The sequence below is a fragment of the Cricetulus griseus genome, chromosome 4 (genome assembly GCF_003668045.3).
Source record: "Cricetulus griseus strain 17A/GY chromosome 4, alternate assembly CriGri-PICRH-1.0, whole genome shotgun sequence".
NCBI lineage: Eukaryota > Metazoa > Chordata > Mammalia > Rodentia > Cricetidae > Cricetulus > Cricetulus griseus.
In genome coordinates, this window is record NC_048597.1 from 158,091,584 (window position 1) to 158,105,192 (window position 13,609).

Sequence of the window (13,609 nt, forward strand, 5' to 3'; positions counted from 1 at the left end):
CAGCCCATGGAATGGTGTTGCCCATATTTAGGATGGGTCTTCCACCTCACTTAACCTAATGTAGATAATCCCTCACAGATGTGATCAGAGATTTGTTTCCATGGTGATTCTAAATCCTATCAAGTAGACAATCAAGATTAGCCGTCACAGTCTCTCAGGACAAGATGCCTGCAGGCAGGAAGTGCTTCTAAGATGGCTGCCAGATAACTGCAAACTTAATTATGATGTCATCCTCATGCTAAATGACACACTCCAGTGTCCTGACAGTTGACAATTGCTATGATGACATCTGGAGAAAACCACTAAAGAGTCAAAAGAGGCGGCTTCAGAATTCCTGGGAAACCTCTATCCACTCCCAGAAAACATGCCCAATTCTGTCCTTTATCAGACTGTCACTCACCCTCATTTCTTTTGCCCTGTAGCTATTGTTAGACTCCCGAAAACTCAAGTATTCGGGGTCCCAGGCCATGTTCGCGGTCACCCCAATCACCAGGCGGATTCGAGAGCTTGCTGCAAACTGCACGAGGCTTTATTGTAATTTAACGAGCTAACCCCATGTTAGCTCGGGTCTTTCACCCACCCGCCATGGCGGATGGCTCCTAGCGTCTCCCAAAAGATCTTATAGGGCAGCGTAAGGGGAGTGTCTAGGGGTACGCACAGGCTTACACACAGGCTCACGATTGGTGTGCTTCCAGGCTTGGAGGGCTTGCCCTGTGTTGATTGGTCAACTGGTTGTTATGGCCCATAGGCCCTCCCAGGGTGGTTGCTATGCTCTCTATGTCATTGCTGTGAGCTTGTCCGTAAAGCACACCCAGGGTCCTAAAGCATAGCGCCACCAGCTAACTTCTGATTGGCTCCTTGTCATGAGACAGGCATCTGACTTTCTAGTGACTAGGTCAAGGTCATAGAAGCACATGTTCGGCTGTTATGGCTGCCGAAAGGGAAGCTGGTTCCTTCACTATAACTTCTGCATCCCTACCCAGCAGCTGGAGAAGTTGATTTTAAGAGTTTATCGCCTACTTCTGTTCTTGGTGAAGAGTTCCTCTCCTTTGATGCTTGCATCATGCTTGGTTGTAATTGGTTCTTGAGTTCTGAGAGGTGAAAAGGACCCCATTTGGGGTCAGAAACTGGTAACATTGTTTTTGCTCTAAGTAGTTCCATTAGGGACAACTTAATCTTTGCATTTTTTAATTTTTATGTATATATTTTTGGTGTGTGTTGTGTATGATGGTGGTATATGCACACATGTGTATGTGTGTTCATGCACAGGTGCACACACAGGCCGAAGGGCAGTGCTGAGGAGCCTCCTCTGCCTTATTCCTTTGAGGCAGGGTTTCTCCTTGAACCCAGAGCTTCTGGTTTTTTGGTTAGTCTGGCAGCCAGCAAGTCCCAATGACTCTCTCCTGTGCTTGACCCTCTACTCTCCCAGTGCTGGGATTCCAGGTATGCAGGTCCTCATGTTTGCCCAGCAAGTGCTCTTAACTACTGGATCTTTAAGGAGGCAGAGAGATCTCAGCTAACAAGAGGCAAAGAGGAAAGGGTAAACTCAGCTGAGCAAGCTTAGATTTGTTTAATGACCCCTTCCCTTCTAAGCAGGAGAATCTAACAGCCCATGAGGAGTAGAGTCAACTCACTAATCCCTTCCTCTGTGTTTGTGTATGTGTGTGCTCACTTGCAGGTGCAAGCGTAGGCAGGTGTCAACAATGGATGTCATTCTTCAGTTGCTGTCTACTGTGTGTGTGTGTGTGTGTGTGTGTGTGTGTGTGTGTGTGTGTGTGTACCTGCGTAAGTTTATGTGCACTATGTGTGTGCAGGTGCTTGAGGAGATCAGAAGATAGCACTAGGTTCCCTGGAATTGAATTTGCAGCTGTTTTTAGCCACCTGGTATGGGTCCTGGGAAGTGAACCCTGATACTCTACAAGAGCCATATTCTCAATTGCTGAGCCTTCTCTCCACCCCCACCACCTTGCTTTTTGTGATAGGGCATCTCAAAGGCTCAGGACTCACCAATTAAGCCTGGGTGGCTGGCTAGTGAGTGAACCCCAGGGATCCACCTCCTCTACCCTCTCTAGTGCTGGCATTAGAAATGTGCCACCATGCCCTGCTTTTCTACTTGGGCTCTGGGCATCAATTTCAGGCTCTCTTATTCACAGGGTAAGGTTCTATTGACTATGCTGTCTCTCCTGCATCTTGTTTTACTTTCTTTTCTTTCTTTTTTCTCTTTTTGGACACCGGGTCTCTCTACATAGTCCCAGGTATGCTGTAACTCGCTATGTAGGCAAGAGATCTGCTTGCCTCTGCCTCCTGAGTGCTGGGATTAAAGGCATGTGCCACCTCAATGGGACAGCCCACTGATTTATTTATTTTCCTTCCTTCCTTCCTTCCTTCCTTCCTTCCTTCCTTCCTTCCTTCCTGTTTCTTTTTTTTTTTTTTTTTTTTTGCTGAGTCAAAGTTTCAGTAAATACCCTAGCCTGATCTTGAACTCATGGCTATTCTCCTGCCTTAGTCTGAGTGTGGGAATTATAGACCATGGCTGCCAGAGGACAACTTGCAGGGGTTGACTCTCTTCTACCACCGTGTGGGTTCTGGGGAATCTAACTCAGGTCTTCAGGTTTGTCAGCAAGCACCTTTACTATTATGCCAAGCCTCTTTGTGTGTGTGTGTGTGTGTGTGTGTGTGTGTGTGTTTCTTTGTGTATCATCACTGAATCCTGATTTAGGCTTGACTCAGATCTCCACTAACCTTCAATTATTTGAAAGGCACAGCTCCCCCCCTCCCCCTTCCCCCGAGCTATAGCAAACCTCTCTCGGATGCCAAGGAATACTTATGTCTCTTTGCCTAGTATTACCAGAGTGGTTCTTGGAACTATTGCAGCTCTAGACAAATAGTGGACTGGAAGAGACTTAGGTTTCTGTCTGGTTCCATCTCTTAATACGTGCGTACCGCTTTGCAAACCATCTGATCTCTCTGAGCCTCAGTTTCTCCACAAGAAAAGCAGGGGGCCTCTGTCTTCCCTGCTCACAGTTTAGAGGGCTTGTGAGGAGCTGAAGCTGGAGGTGCTGTTCGCCTGCACTCTGGACGGCACACTATTTTTGGAAGGGAAGGGGCTCCTCGTCGAGCATTGCATCTCCTGGCTGGGCTTGGAGGCTCAAGCCTTGGCGTCCTGGCCTGGCTACACACTGGCGCGCGGGGGCTCTCGGTTAATCTCCCAAGGCTGTCGTTGGGAAGCCGGCGGACAGATTGCACCATCTGCCTGCTCGGAAGCAGAGCGCAGGTGTCGGGTGGGGATGCAGGTAATTGCTGACGGTTGAGCCAGCTCTTCTCGCATCTGGTCCCGGGGCGAGGCGGGTCCCAGGCGCTGGAGGGATCAGCCCTTGTGGTTCCTGCCTGGCCGAGCCCGGAGTCCTGCCGCAGCCCAGCAGCAGCTAAGCCAGGGAGGTCAGGGCATTATCGGATTCGCTTTACCAGCGTGGAAATCGACAACAGGAGAGGTTAAATCTCCGGCCGAGGTCCAGGAACCAGTCAATACCCGGCCTGAACTAGCCCTCCGGGTCACCCGACTCTTAATTCCATTTTGTTCGCATGACCCCGCCGCACCACGCAGTTCAGGAAACATTTATGTAGAGCCTTCTGTGGGTCAGGCCCTGAGGTACATGTGGGGTGTCTCCGGCTCTCTGGCTCTGTTCATGCCAGGACAAAATCTACTGCTCCTGTGGACACATGAGGTTCTTAGGTGGTACCGCTTCGGTGTCCACCAGCTGGCTACCTGAGATATTTTTAATGATTTGATTTTTGAGATAGGGTCTAATGTAGCTCAGGCTGGCCTTAAACTTGCAGCTGAAGATGACACTGGATTTCTGATCCTCCTGAGGCCAACCCCTAATAGCTGGGGATTAAAGGCCTTCTCACTTTGGGAGATGCTAAATAAGGTAGACGAGCACTCTACCACCTGAGCTGTACTCTCAGCCCAGCCTGAATGTTTTTAACAGTACAGTTCTTACCTATTCCCACAGCTGGTGATTCCTAGTCAAAGTCGGTGACTTGCCGCAGAAGGCCTTCCAAGTCCGGCCTCAGTTTACTGTTGCTCTCAGCTGCCCTCTCTCTCCTGGAGTCTAGCTGCAGAGGCCCACTCCCTCGGCTCCCTCAGTGGCCCGTTCCAGCCTGAGCTTGACTAAACCGACTTGTGCTGCCAGTCTGTGTCCCCCCCCCCTCATCCCCCCAAGCCTCCTTTTTCCCTCTCTGGGCTGTCATGGTCTTCCCAAACCCTCCCCGCTGGACTGTGGCTCATCAGGCCTGGGCCTTGCTAAACTATGCATTGTCCCCTCCTACTGCATCCTTCTGCCACATAGGACATACTCAGGGACACAAATGTGGTATATAAAATTGTGTTGTCAAGCACCTCAAAATGCTAATACTATTACTGATAAAACCAAGAAGTAGTTATTGAATTATAACCAATGGGATAGACTGTATATCTTATAACTCTGAGAATTTAAAAAAAGTATTTCATTTTTTGAGATTATAATTATATTATTTTCTCCTTTCTTCTCCTCCCTCCATCCCACCCCCACATGCCTCTCCTTGCTCTCTTTCAAATCATGGCCTCTTTTTTCATTGTTGTTATGTAGTTGTGTGTGTATTCCTAAATACAGTACTTATAATGTTACATCTGTGTACATTTTTCAGGGCTGACCATTTGGTATTGGATAACCAGTTAGTGTGCTCTTCCCCCCGGGAAGACTTTTGCCAGCTCTCAGCATTCCTTAGCTGCCTGTAGCTCTCTGCATGGGACTGAGGCTTCATAGGCTCTCCTCAGTCCATGTTAACAGTTGTCCTTGTTCAGCTCATGCTTAGGCAGCCATGTGGGTGTAGCTTCTGATATTTCTAGGAGACAATCCCACAGCAAACTCCTGATTCTCTGGCTTTTACAATCTTTCCTTTTTTTGCAATGATCCCTGAGCCTTAGGTACAGGAGTTGCCTTATAGACGTTATCTGTTGTGACTGTGCTCCACGACTCTGCCTGTTGATTGGTTGTGGCTTTCTGTAATATCCTCGAGAATTTGGAGTTCTAGATTATTTTCATTACCAGCATGAAAGTACAGAAACAACCACCGCATTTGGCATCCACGAGTATAGCTAATGTTGTTGAGAGAGCACATAAGCAAGCGTGCATTCTACATTCTCTTTCAGTTTGCCATTGATGAACAAGTTACTGTCTGGGCAAGATGGAAGCAGTGTCGTCAGTCTGCATTTTCAGAGAGTCTTAATCAATCAAATGAACAAAGTGTCCCTCCATGGTGCTTCTGTGACCTTGGATTCTGAATGGCCTCTGTGGATAGACTATTGTTGTCAGGTGTTACAACCAGATCAGGAGATGACCTGTGACCCAGGCAGGAAGCTACTCCTTACTCTGAGTGTTGTTCTCCTTTTTGGGATGGCAAGCAGCAGGCCTCCTCTTGCATTGTGGTTCATGTCTGTGGGCAGGCGGGGTGCACTGGGTGTCTTAGAGGACTATGTGGTTCTGTAAATCTATCAGTGCACTATTATTATTATTAATTTTTTAGACAGTGTCTTATTATATAGACCAGGCTGGCCTTGAACTCGGAGATTCACCTGCCCCTGTCTCCTCAGTGCTGAGATCAATGGCATGTGCCACCACACCCTGCTTCAGCGCACTTTTTAGTTTTAATTCTGAACATCAGGAACATGCTGGGATTTTTGTCCTTTTAGCATTTCTGGAGGGAATATGCACATAAGCACTAAATAAGCAATGAGGATTCAGGGCCTGCCTCCATGGGGGAGCATGGCTCATGAGGCCTGAGAAGGAGGTATATGTGTTCTTCTGTTTGATTGTTTGACTCTGCAGTTCAGCTGCAGCACTGTGGGGAAGAGCAATCTTGTTTCTGAGTTGGTTCAGAAAGCCTGGGTTCATGTGCATCAGAATGTCAGCATTTGGAAGTTGTGTTCTGTATCTGGCTGTATGTATCTTGGAGTGCCCTGGTAAGGGCCTCGGTGACAATGGAGCTGCTTTCTCTTGGTAAAACCGGTTTGTGTGTACTAAGATAAAGTGAAATTTATGGGTGTGTCACCTGTGCAGAGGAGCATGTGCATCTTGAGCGTGTGCCTGGATCTTTCTGTCTGTACATCTTTTCGTCGGGGTGTGAGTGAACATTTATGCAGGAGGCTGTATTTGTGGATGTAAAGGTGGGCCCAGGTAGAAGTCTGTGAGGCTTTTGGTGTTGTGAGTGTGCCTTCACAGTAGAGTATAGACGTGCTTTGCTCAGTGTGTGCCTCTGTCCAGGTGGGTGGGTGAAGAACGGTGGCAGGTGACTGTGTGAGCTATGCAGATAGGTCCCCAAGGATTGTGCATGCCTGTCTTCGAAGACTCCTCTTGGCTGGGTTGCTGCTGCTGGTCCCTAGTGGTTCTGCCTTGCTGGTCCGCAGAGAGATCAACACCCTTCAAACCAGCTGCCTTGTTGGCTGCGGCTCACTTGGTCCGCCTCCCGATGCCTGCAGTTGTCATGGAAACCAAAGTAGGTCTGCTTCTGTCTGCCACTGGGTCCCTGGGCTAGGGCAGCTATGGGCCAAAGCCACCATGGTGAGGGCTGGCCAGGGAGAAGAGGGGGGTCTGTGGGGTTCTCTGAGCCTGTTTTTCTTTGAACTCTCCTGGGGCCTCTTTTCTGCCTCCAAACACAAGGTCAGATCACCTGCTGTCAGACAACTGGAATCAAAACAGCCCTGTCAGAAAAGGGCTGGAACAAGTTGACTTTTCACACACATACAAAATTCTTTTCTGGGAAAAAAAAAACAAAACAAGACATATGCTAATTCCACATTACTGTGCATGTCATTTATACACTATTAACTCAGTGCCTAAAATAAAGTGGCTTTTAGGAGAGAGTTGGCGCTATGTGATGGGAGGACTCTGCCTGCTTTTGTGGCTGGCTGTCCTGGTAAGCAGCGGCTGGGGGCTCACAGTGCGGGGAAGATGAACAGAGTGGCAAGGAGCAAAATGATCATGGATTCTGTGTAGTTCTGGAAAACAGAGTGACAAACACACAGCTAGCTGTGCAAGCAAAGGACAATAAATACATTGTTAGAGAGACCCAGAAAAAAATGGCACAATGATGAAACAGAACAGTGATTAACACAGAGATGGGATGGTGATTAACTTGGGGAGAGATAGACTTCTGGGGTGGGGCTTACAGCAGATAATTGGTTGGTGTTCTTTTAACTGTGCATCTATATCTCTACATTCTTCTCTCTGTGTGGTATCATTGGTGACTGATAAAAGCACTGAATTGGGTGTGGTGGGGCAGCCTTATAGCATCTGCACTTGGGAAGAGTGCAGGTGGGAACAGGAAGGTCAGGAGTTTAAAGTCACCTTCAGCTGCGTAGTGTGTTTAGACTAGCCTGAACTACCTGAGATCCTGCCTCAAAGAACTAAACAGAGAAACAAGCAAACAAAACAAAACAAGAGTTCCCCATATGGAGCTTGTGGCTTCTGGCTTGACTTAATGATGGTAGGTAGTTAAGGGGTCACCTTTTGAATGCGGTCTGGCTTTACCTCTGGCACTGACTGGGTGTGGTCCCAACTGTAGTTTCTATATCCAGAACACGACAGTACATTGGCTTTCTTCATTAGATACCAAGTTATTTTTGAGTTTTCTGTGTGCCAGGCACTGTGTCAGGAAAAGTCACGCACACATCATCCAGACATATGTTACAACAAGATGAGTGCTCCCAGGGAAGACCTAGGCTCTGGGTGGGTAGGAGCTAGGAAAGAAGTTTACAGTAGAGAGCTGGGAGGAAGCAGGTTTTGAAAGCTGGCCCATAGTTGGACATGGTGGCCCTCTCCTTTAATCCTAGCAGTCAGGAGGCAGAGGCAGGCACTTCCCTGTGATTCATGGACAGCCTGGTTTACATAGCAAGTTCAGGCCACCCTCCAAATAGATGGAATAATTTCAATGGGATGTGCTACAGACAGAATTACAGACACAATGTCAGGGTCAAGAGGTCACCTGGAACAGCAAGATCCCATCACAGCTGGAAGATGGAGAAGTTAAAGGATAGATAGGCTCGTTTATAGGGAAAGCACTTGCCCATTTTTTGTTTTTGTATTGAAAATATTTTTTCCCTCATATACTATATCTAATTATGGTTTACTGTCCCCAGCTCCTCCCCACTTCTCTTCCCATCCAGATCTGCTCCCTTTATGTCTCTCATTAGAAAGCAGTCTTCTAAGCGGTACTAATAAGATAAAATATAGTAAGAAAACTAACACATTGGAATAGGACAAAACAAATGCAAGGAAAAGAGCCCAAGAAAAGGCACAAGAAACAGATATAGATGCCCAGACCCATTTGTTTGCACACTTACAAATCCCTCAAAGCTGGGCAGTGGTGACACACGCCTGTAATCCTAGCACTTGGGAGGCAGAGGACAGCAGATATCTGTGAGTTTGAGGCCAACCTGGTCTACAAAGTGAATTCCAGGACAGTTACACAGAGAAATCCTATATTGAAAAACAAAACAAAAAGAACCCTCCTGCCTCATGCACAAAAACTAAACTGGAAGCCATATCATAAATGAAAAGAACCTGTAGTTTAAAAGAGAGAAAAATATATAAATAATATAAGGTTAAAAAATAAGATAAAAAGAAAAAAGGAGAAGCCCTGATTTTCATATGAGGTTGTAGCTGCATGGTGTTTCTGTTTCTCTTTGGTTAGTCTGCAGGGTGCCTTCCTATCTCAAAGACAAGAGAATGTAGGGGTGAAGTTCTGTGTAGGCACCAGCTTGACTTCTCTATGTTCAATGAGTTGTGTGGGTGTTGTCTTCAGCAGTGAGGCCTTGCTGTCAGTTTGTGGAGAACAACCTATTGTCTTGGCAACAGTCTGGATTGTTTGGAGGTTCCCATGGGGCTTCTTTTGGTCATCAACTCAATTAGATGTAACCTAGTCCCAGTTCTGGAATCTTTGTTAAATGATGAGAGATGTCTAGTTGGAGCTCTATTATTTGGTGATTTCATTTAGATAGCCTTTATGCATATATGACAGGAAGCTCCTACTGTATTAGTTTCCATAGTATCCCACAAATGGTCCTTAATTTCAGCTGCCTCTCCCAGTGTCCCCTCCCTTGTCCTCCTTTTTCTCTCCCTCCCAACTTGATCCTCCCGTTCCAGTACCCACACCCCCAATCCATAGCTCTCTGTTCTATCTTCCTTTTCTAAGGAGAGCTATCTGTCCCCTCAAGCCCTTTACTCCATACCTAACCTCTGTGGTTCTAAAGATTGTAGTTTGGTTATCACTGATTTAATTGCTAATATCCACATATAAAAGAACACACACATTATTTGTCTTTCTGTCTTATCTCGCTCAGGGTTATTTTTTCTAGTTCCATCCATTTACCTGTGAATTTCATTTTTTTAAAAATGGCTGAGTAATATTCCATTGTGTAACTGTACCATGTTTTCTTTATCCATTCATCTGTTGAGGGATATCTAGGTTGTTTCTAGTTTCTATCTATTATGAAGAGGTCAGCAATGAACATAGTTGAGCAAATGTGTCTGTAGAAGGATGAAGGAAGCATCCTTTGGGTGTGTGCCCAAGGGTATTCTGAGGAGCCAACACACTGGTTTCCATAGTGGCTGTACAAGTTTGCACTTTCACTAGGAATGGATGAGTCTTCTCCTTATTCCATATCCTCACCAGCATGAGCTGTCATCTGTGCTATTTATCTTAGCTGTCTTACAGCTAAGATGGAATTTCAAAGTAGTTTTGATTTACATTTCCATGATGATTAAGGAAGTTGAAGTTTCTTTCCTTGTTTTCTTTTCTTTTCTTTTATTTGCTTTGGTGTTTTGCCTGAATGTATGTCCCTGGAACTGGAGTTACAGACAGTTGTGAGCTGCCATGTGGGTGCTGGGAATTGAACCCAGGTCCTCTGGAAGACTAACCAGTGCTCCCAAGTGCCAAGCCATCTCTCCAGCCCCAAACATTTATTTAAAGTGTTTCTCAGCCATTTGTGTTTCCTCTTTTGAGAATTCTCTGTTTAGAACTGTATAATTGGGATACTTGTTTTCTTGATATATAGTTTTTTAGTTCTTTATGTATTTTGGATATTAGCCCTCTATTGGATGTGTAGATGGTAACAATCTTTTCCCATTCTGTAGGCTGCTTCTTTGTCCAAGTGACAGTGTTCTTTGTCTTAAAGAAAATTTTTTGGTTTTGTGAGGTTCCATTTATTAGCTGCTGATCTTAGTGCCTGTGCTAATAGTGTTCTGTTCAGAAAGTCTTTTCCTGTGCCAATAAGTTCAAGGCTGTTCCCTATTTTCTCTTCTAACAGGTTCAGTGTATTTGGTTTTATGTTGAGGTCTTTTATACATTTGGAGTTGAATTTTATGTGGGTGTTGAGTATGGATCTATTTGGATTTTTCTTTATGTAGCAGCCTAATTTGACCAGCATTTTTTTTTTCAGTGTGTATTTCTGGCTTCTTTATAAAAAATCAGGTGTTCATAAATATGTACATTTATGTTTGGGCCTTCATTTAGAGTCCATTGATTGATATGTCTGTTTTTATGCCAATATCATGCTGTTTTTCTTACTATACCTCTGTGGTACAATTTGAGGTCAGAGATGGTGATATCCCCAGCAGTTCTTTTATTATTCAGATTGTTTTTAGCTATACTGTTTTTGTGGTGTGTGTGAGTGTGTGTGTGTGTGTGTGTGTGTGTGTGTGTGTGTGTGTTTCTATTTGAAGGTGAAAATGTTCCTTTCAAGATCTGAGAAGAATTGCATTGGAATTTTAATGGGGATTGCTTTTGGTAGGATGGCATTTTTACTCTAGTAATTCTACCAATCTATGAACATGGGAGTGCTTTCCATCTTGTGATATCTTCTTCAATTTCTTTCTTCAATGTCTTAAAATTTTTATCACACAAGTCTTTCACTTGCTTGGCTAGAGTTACTCCAAGGTATTTTATATTATTTGAACCTATTGGGAAAGGTGTTTGTTATTTCCCTGATTCCTTTCTCAGTCCATCTGTCACCTGTATGCAGAAGGGCTGCTGTTTTATTGTGAATTAATTTTTGTATCCAGCTACTTTGTATCCAGCTACTTTGCTGAAAATGGTGATCAGCTATAGAAGTTTCCTGGTGGAATTTTTAGGGTCACTTACTTATACTATCATATAATCTGCAAACAAAGATGCTTTGACTTCTTGCTTTCTAGTTTGTATCTCCTTGATCTCCTTCAGTTGTCTTATTGATCTAGCTAAGACTTCAAGCACCATATTGAATAGGTAAGGAGAGAGTGAACAACCTTGTTTTTTTTTTTTTTTCTGGTTTTAGTGGAATTCTTTGAGTTTCTCTGAATTTAAGTTGATGTTAGTCATGGGCTTTCTGTAAACTGCCTTTATTATGTGAAGTGTATCCCTTGTATCCCTAATCTCTCGAGGGGTGTTAGATTTCGTTAAAGGCCTTTCCTGCATCTAATGAAATGATCATGTGGCTTTTATCTTGCAGTCTGTTTACGTGGTGGAATTCATTTATCAATTTACACATATTGAACCACCCCTCATCTGTGGGATGAAATCTACTTGATAATGGTGGATGATTTTTTTTTTAAAGATTTATTTATTTATTATGTATACAGTGTTCTGTCTGCATGTCTGCCTGCAGGCCAGAGGAGGGCACCAGATCTCATTACAGATGGTTGTAAGCCACCATGTGGTTGCTGGGAATTGAACTCAGGACCTTTGGAAGAACAAGCAGTGCTCTTAACCACTGAGCCATCTCTCCAGCCTGGATGATGTTTTTGATATGTTCTTGGATTCAGTCTGTGAGTATTTTATTGAGAGATTTTGCATCTATGTTCACAAGGGAAATTGCTCTGTAATTCTTTTTCTTTGTTGGGTCATTATGTGGTTTGGGTATCAGGGTAATTGTAGCCTAGTAAAATAAATTGGGCAGTGTTTCCTCGGTTTTTGTTCTGTGGAATAATTTGAGAAGTATTTGGCATTAACTTTTCTTTGAAAATCTGGTAGAATTCTTCACTAAAATCAACTGGCCCTGGGTGTTTTTTTTTTTTTTTTTTTGTGTGTGTGTGTGTGTGTGTGTCTGCTTCTATTTCATTAGGGGGTTATAGGTCTGTTTGAATTGCTTACCTGATCTTGATTTAACTTTGGCAAGTGGTATGTATTGAGACAATTATCCATTTCTCTTAGATTTTCCAATTTGATAGAGTACAATTTTTGAAGTATGGCCTTATGATTCCTGGATTTCCTCAGTATCTGTTGTTATGTCTCCCTCTTCATCCATAATTTTGTTAATTAGGATCTTCTTTCTTCATCTTTTAGTTAATTTGAGTAAGGGTTTGTCAATCTTATGTGTTTTCTCAAAGAATCAACTCTTTGCTTCACTGATTCTTTGTATTTTTTGTTTTGTTTTGTTTTTATTTTATTGGTTTCAGACCTGCATTTGATTCTTTCTTGCTGCTGCTCCTACTGGGTGTGATTTCTTCTTTTTGTTCTTTAGAAACAACAACAAAACAGCTTTATCTGCTAGGTGTTCTTTGAAGTTACTTGTATGAGATGAATTGGCTCTGATAATTTTAGGCACTTAGTGAACTTGCCTCTTAAAATGGCCTACATTGTGTCCCACAAGTTTGGGTATGTTGTGTACTCATTTTCCTTCAATCCTAAAAAGCAATTTCTTTCTTAATTTCTGTCTTGACCCATTCTTCATTCAGTAGTGAATTGTTCAGTTTCATGAGTTTGTAAGGTTTCTGCTGTTGTTGGTATCTAGCTTTAATCAGTGGTGGTCAGATAGAATGCACAGTGCTATTTCAATTTTCTTATATCTGTTGAGACCTGCTTTGTGTCTGAGTAAGGGGTCAGTTTTGGAGAAAGTTCCATGAGAAGAAAGTATATTGTGTTGTGTTTGGATGAAGTGTTCTGTAAATATCTGTTAAGTTTGTTCTGTTTATAATGTCAGCTCCAGTATTTCTCTGTTTAGTTTTTTCCTGGATGACTTCTATATTGGTGAGAGGGGGCTATTGAAGTCTCCTACTATCAGTATATGAGGGACAATATATGAATTAAGCTTTATTAGTGTTCTTTTATGAACTTGAGTCCCCTTGTGTTTGGTGAATAATGTTAAGAATTGCATTGTCCTCTTGGTGAATTTGTCTTGTTATAGTGTTCTTCCCTATCTCTTTTGATTAGTTTTGTCTTGAAGTCTATTTTGTCAAATATTAAAATGGCTACACCAGTTTGCTTCTTAGATCCATTTGCTTGGAATATCTTTTCTGTCTTTTTACCCTGAGGTAATGTCTATCCTTGATATTGAGGTATGTTTCTTGGATGCAATAAAAGGATGGATCCTGTTTATGAATCCATTCTGTTAGTCTGTGTCTTTTTTTCTTTTTCTTTCTTTTTTTTTTCCCGAGACAGGGTTTCTCTGTGTAGCTTTGGAGTCTATCCTGGCACTCGATCTGGAGACCAGGCTGGCCTCAAACTCACAAAGATTCCCCTGCCTCTGCCTCCCAAGTGCTGGGATTAAAGGCGTGTGCCACCAACACCCGGCTAGTCTGTATCTTTTTATTGGGAA